The sequence below is a fragment of the Urocitellus parryii genome, chromosome 7, assembly GCF_045843805.1.
Source record: "Urocitellus parryii isolate mUroPar1 chromosome 7, mUroPar1.hap1, whole genome shotgun sequence".
Classification (NCBI taxonomy): Eukaryota; Metazoa; Chordata; class Mammalia; order Rodentia; family Sciuridae; genus Urocitellus; species Urocitellus parryii.
The window spans coordinates 110,989,857-110,996,432 of NC_135537.1; the positions used below are offsets into that span (position 1 = coordinate 110,989,857).

At 31.2% G+C, this 6,576-nt stretch overlaps 1 pseudogene; it reads right to left on the bottom strand.

The window, feature by feature from the left end:
* Positions 1–4,264: 4,264 nt before the first annotated feature.
* Positions 4,265–4,581, bottom strand: LOC144256103 (transmembrane protein 14A pseudogene; annotated as a pseudogene).
* Positions 4,582–6,576: the final 1,995 nt, after the last annotated feature.

The window sequence follows — 6,576 nt, forward strand, 5'->3', positions numbered from 1 at the left end:
ATTATATATAAATTAAAAAATAAAAATTAACATGTATTATAAATCATAAAACATGAATATGAGTTACATCAAATTGAATCAGGGTAGCATGGCAGCATACAAAAATTAACATGGGTTTTGAAATCAGAAGACCTCAGTTGGAGTCCTGAATGAGACTTTTTACCTCCCTTTACATCCTCCCAGAATGAGGAAAATAATAATACTTAAAATAATAATACCTTTTCACCGATCTGTTAGAAAGGTTAAAAGAGAAAACTACTTTCAAATTTGCTTGTTTGTTTTTACAGCTTTGTTGAAAAAAAAAAAAACTGGGTTCTAATTTCTTTTCCCTTGTCATAAATTTGGCTCCAAGAGTCAAGAATATTGTCTGGCTTCTTTCACAGAATTTCTGTTAGTTCTTGTCCAGAGAGGGTTGCTGGCAAGTCTGTTGCAGTTGACAGGTGGCAGAGTCCTGGCCATGAGGAGCACAGGGGCAGTACTGACCTTTGCTTTGGTTTGTAATCAAGGATCGTGGTGGTGATGATTTTAAGGACATGTTACATCCTCTACTGAATTTTCAACTTCATCTGTTTGATATCACTTTCAGGGCACTGTCCAGAGTTCAGTAGGTGGGAGGATTCCCGCAAGGTACTCCTGGGAAGGGATGCATTACAGCTGGTAATACATGGTTTCTGCAGGATATAAGATAAAAATGAAATTTGTCATACTCTGTCCTTTTAAAGACTGTAAAATTTACCATCTGGGCTAAATGCTTTGTATGGTCACCTGGTGAATTCTTGCAGTAACAATGAATCCAGTATCTATAAAGCACCAGGTACCATGGTAGTTGCTGGGAATGCAGAGATGAAACCCTCAGGTAGTCTTGGATCTCATCTTCTTTATTATCAAATAAGAGAATGCTAGAAGACTTCAGTTTTAATACTTCATATGCTCAAGCTTAAACCAGGAACTCATGATGAATAAATACTTTGGATAAAAGGAGTCCTGAATCCACCTTTGAGGTTTTTTATCACGCACAATGGTTGTCTACTAGTAGAAGCATAAGGGAGATTTGTTGGATGGATAAACAGGTGAATGAGTTATTAGTCAAGTGAGTGATAAATAAATAAATGACAGCAATGTGAGTGTGAAAATAGTTGAAGGTGACTAAATTGCTAGTTCTGAACTATAGTGTTAATGAGAATCACTAATAGAGACATCCATTATAACCAGGCAATCCCAGGTTTAATGGAGTCCACATTCCAACAATGACACATTTTTTAAAGAAGTCAGATTTACTAATGCTCAATGTTCACAATGTGTAATCTTTTAAAGAAATAGTTTACAAATTGGCCAAATATACAAATTGTATAAATTGGATGCCAAACTAGATAAAGAATATCATCAACATCCAAAAATGTTCCCTAGTTCCATTTTGCAAATATTCTTTCCCTCAAAACTAACTCTTGCCCAAACTAAAATCAAATTATATTCTTCTAAGTTTTTCTCTTTCCAGATTTTCATAAATGCAATCAGTATATGTTGTATTCTGTGTCTTCATTATTGAATTTTTAGAATGAATGTTGAAATCAAATAATATGATCCATTTTTATTGTTTTATTTTAAAAGTGTTTTGCTTCTTCTAGTTTTTTACTTTCAGAAGTAAATTTGTAAATTTCTATCATAAAAAAGCTCACTTGAGAAATTAATGTAGTCAAATGTAATCTTTATATCAATTTGAGAGAATTTAGGTCTTTTAATTAATGAAAAGTATATCTGTTCATGAAGTTAAATTGTAATTAATTTCTATTAGCAATTTTTGATGATTTCAGCATAAAGATCTTAAAAACATTTATTAGATTTTTCACTAAGGATTTTAGGATTTTTTATGCTATTGTAAACATTTTCTACTTTAATTTCACACTTTTAAAATGAGTGTTTTCTTAAATTTTACACCCTAGGAGCCTCTATTACCTTACTTTAATCTCACTATGAACAGTATATAGAAATGCAACTACATTTTGCATATTGATTTTATGATCCATAATTTTGTTAAGCTCACTTATTAATTCTAACAGGTTTTGGGGGACTTACTTTGGGGGAATTTCTGCATAGGTTTTCTTCCATCTATAAATGAGGACTCATGGCTTTCTTTCCATTTCATTTGCATGGTTTATCTTGTCATATTGCTCTAACTAGGATATACCTCCAGTAAACTATTAAATAGAAAGGAATTTTAAACTCTTCCTTAATTTTAAAGGATAAAGAATTTAATCTTTCACTCAGGGGACAATTATCTCACAGATACTGCTTATCAGGTTGAGACTATTTCCTTCAAATTGTGATTAGAGTTTTTATTATGAGTAAATGTTGAATTTTTGTCAAATATTTTTATGTATTTATTTATGATTATAAAATATCTATGCTAATATTTTGCTCATATGCTGAATTATATTATCATACTATACTCTAATACAAATATAATGCTACATATACAACATAAAACTACATAATTATATGCTATATGTATACATATATATTTATAGATTATTATTATTGGTACTGAGAATTGAACTCAGTGGCAAAGCCACATCCCAGCCCTTTTTAATTTTTTTTTTAAGACAGGGCCTTGCTAAGTTCTGAAACTGGATTGGAACTCATGATTCTCTTGCCTCTGCTTGCTGTACTTTTTAAATATATTGTTGGATTCAATGTTATATGACATATGGGGAAGATGGGCCTTATATATATTTTAAAGCAGTCAATTCAATAAGAATATATAATGAGGGGTTGGGAATGTGGCTCAAGCAGTAGCGTGCTTGCCTAGCATGCACGGGGCACTGGGTTCGATCCTCAGCACCACATAAAAATAAAATAAAGATTTTGTGTCCACCGAAAACTAAAAACTAAATATTAAAAAATTCTCTCTCTCTCTCTTAAAAAAAAAGAATATATAATGATCCAAAATGAAAATGCACGTAACAATAGAGATTTTTGTAAAAATTTTAAATTTGTTTTTTAGGTATACATGACAGCAGAACATATTTTGACATATTATACATACATGGAGTATAACTCATTCTAATTGGGAATCTATTCTTGAGGTTGTACATGAGGTAGAGTTTTACTGATGGTATATTCATCCAATTAATTTGACTGTCTTTCCTCTTCCCATCATCACTCCCTTCTCTTCATTCCCCCTTCTCTAATCCAATAAATTTCTACTCTTCCCTCCCCCTCCCCACCCTTATTGTGTTTTAGCATCTGAATATCAGAGAGAACATTCTACCTTTAGATTTTGGGGATTGATTCATTTCACTTATCATGATAGTATCCAGATCCATCCATTATCAGCAAAATTCATAAATGAGATGGTATCAAACTAAAATGCTTCTTCAGTGTAAAGAAAATCAAGAACATTAATAGGGAGCCTACAGAAAGGGAGAAAATCTTTATCACCTGCACCTCAGATAGAGCATTAATCTCCAGGATATATAAAGAACTTGAAAATTAATACCAAAAAATAACAGATATTTAAATCACATGACACAAAAGCTTATAAAGAGAAAAAATAGACAAAAATTGTATTTGTAGGGTTATATATTCTTGTCAAAATAATTAAATTAACATGTGGATAAAATATATATATATATATATATATATAAGGATACAACAGATACACATTAAGTATCAGCCACTTGACCTAGTTGTTATTTCTAGCAAACTATAAAAATAACAAAAAACACTAAATTATTTTATTTTTAAAATCTTTTGTTTTTATTTGAATACTTATCCATTCTGTTAGAGTATGTTGAGAATGGAATTAATTTAAAGGAAAAATAATATTGGCAGCAATAAAATTAAAATGAAAAAAAATTCTTACATAACACAAGTGGTAAATGAATACTTTTGTATTCTGTGATGTCCACTTAGGGAATTCCTTTATTGGATAAGTTGTAGTTTAATTTAAACTTACTTGAGTCATAAGTATTTGAAAATGTCAAAAACAATGCTACAGAGGTAAAGATAGACAAAGCAAATAAAAGAGTATATTGGGATTCATTAAACACCTTTAATGAAAATAGTACTTGACAATTAGAAACAGTTCAAGTTTTTGCAGTTAAGTAAAAAAAAACTACCACAAATTATTGTTCATACTAGAGGAGAAAGTGTTACTTTTGTTTCTGACATAACATAAGAGAATTGACATTCTATACTGAAATGTATCTTTTAAATACAAAGAATATATTCTGCCTGTTAGAGTGGAATGACAGGAAATGAGTTTTCAGCCCTTCTGGAAGTTCACAGCAACAGTAAGACAAGTAAGTATCAGGATCATCCTGAGGCTTAAACCTGCAAACAGCCCCAGAGGCATATTTTTTTGAAAGTTTAAATCTCACACCCATTATGGTAGCCATGAGGAAAGCTGTAAGTAGCAATAGTTTAACATTTCATTTGTCCATGGAGACATGGTAAGCTGCATAGCCTGCCAAAAATTCAACAATGACCAACAATCAAAGACGGAACACTACTTCTCTGCTTATGTTCTAAAATGTATCCAAATGTCACAAGGGCTGCATAACCAAAACCAACCAGGTCCATTGGTGAATTTGCAATTCTGGTGTAGAATTCCTTATGTTTGGATCCTTTCTCTTCAAAGCCAGTCAAGCTCCTTCATGGTAAACCCAGTTTCACTTCTTAATCCCCATAGCACCAAGTATGTTGTACAAGGTAGGTGCTAAAGTCTGGAAACATTCTTCCTCTACATTATTTTAACTGTGCACAGAACACATCAAGGCAGATCAGGTTCTACACCTATAAGTATGAACAAACATAAAATGATTAAAATCACACAAAGTTTGTATGTCAACCACAAAAATTTAAACTGAAATAAATAACAAAATATATGGAAAAATCCTAAATTTTGGGAAATTAAGTAGCACACATGTAAATAGCACAAAAATAGAAAAGTTATATCAAAATAAATTAGAAAATACTTTTAAATACTTTTAAACTAGTTAAAAGGAAAGTAAGATATATCAATATTTTCAGTATATCACAGGATTTCCCCTTCTTAAGGATGAATAATATTCCATTTTGTGTATATACCACTTTTTAAAAACCCATTTATCCATTGTTAAACATTTGAAGAACTTCCCCCTGTTAGCTAATGTGAATATAGCTGCAAAGAACATGCAGAGGGAATATATCTTTGGAGCCCAAGTTTCATTTCTTTTAGATACATGGTCAGAACTGAGATTGCTGAATAGTATTGTAATTCTATCTTACTTTTTAGGGGGTCTGTTGGAATGGGAGAAATTCCATATTGTTTTTAAAAGTGCTGCACCATTTTACATATTTATTTAAATTTCTTTTTTGTAGTTGTGACAGTATGCCTTTATTTTATTCATTTATTTTTATGTGGTGCTGAGGATCAAACCCAGTGCCTTAAGCATGCTGGGCCAGTGCTCTGTCACTGAGCTACAGCCTCAGCCATTTAAAATTTTTAACAGTAATTCACAAGGGTTCATTTCTCCACATCTTTGTCAATTCACATTATTTTGTGTGCCTTATTTACATATTTATTTGATAGTTGCCATTCTAATTGTTATGAGGTGATATCTCATTGTGGTTTCTGGTTTCATTTTCCGTAATGATTAGCAATGCAAATCGTCTTTTTATACTTATTGGCTATTTGTATTTATTTTTTGCAGAAATGTCTATTTTAGTCATTTTCCCATTTTTAATCAAATTATTTAACGTTGCTGACATTGAGTTGTAGGTGTATTATATTCTAGACATCAAACCTTTATCAAATATATATTTCTCAAGTACTTTTCAATATTTCATAAGTTACTTTTTCAGGCTGTTGATTGTTTAGTTTTTGTAGAAGTCTTTAAATTTAATGTGATCACACATTTCTATCCCCCCCTTTGTTTTGCGTTTTTGCTGACATATCTAAGATAACATCACAAACTCCAATGTAATCGTTTTCCCCTAAGTTTTCCCTCCCCGCCTAGAGGTTTTATACTTTCAGGTCATGTGTTATTATCTAACAAATTTCGAGTAAATTTTTATAATTTGTTCAACTTTATTCTTTTATATGTGGATATCCAGTTTTCCTGATTTGTGCAAGAAACTATTCATTTACCATTGCATAACTTTGGCACTCTTGTCAAACACCAGTTAGTTGACTTTATTTATGGAGTTTTATTTCTGGACTCTCCTTTATACTTCATTGTTTCATATATCTCTCTTCATTGAAGTACCTTAATGTTTTAATTACTATATTATAATATAGTTTGAAGTCAGGGAGTGTGAAACCTCTTTGTTTCTTCTTTCTCAAGATTATTTTGGCTATTTGGGGCCCATGAAATTTTATATGAATTTTAAGAGTTTTTCTATTTCTAAGGAAGAGTGCTATGGAAATTTTGATAGGGATTGCATTGAAATTGTGGATCACTTTGGGTAGTGTGGATATTTTAGCAGTAATACTTTTTTTGCAATCTATAAATTGGCAGACCTTTCCATTTATTTGTGATTTCTTTGAGCAGTGTTTTGTAGTTTGTGGTATAAGTTCTAATTTCTTGGTAAGAC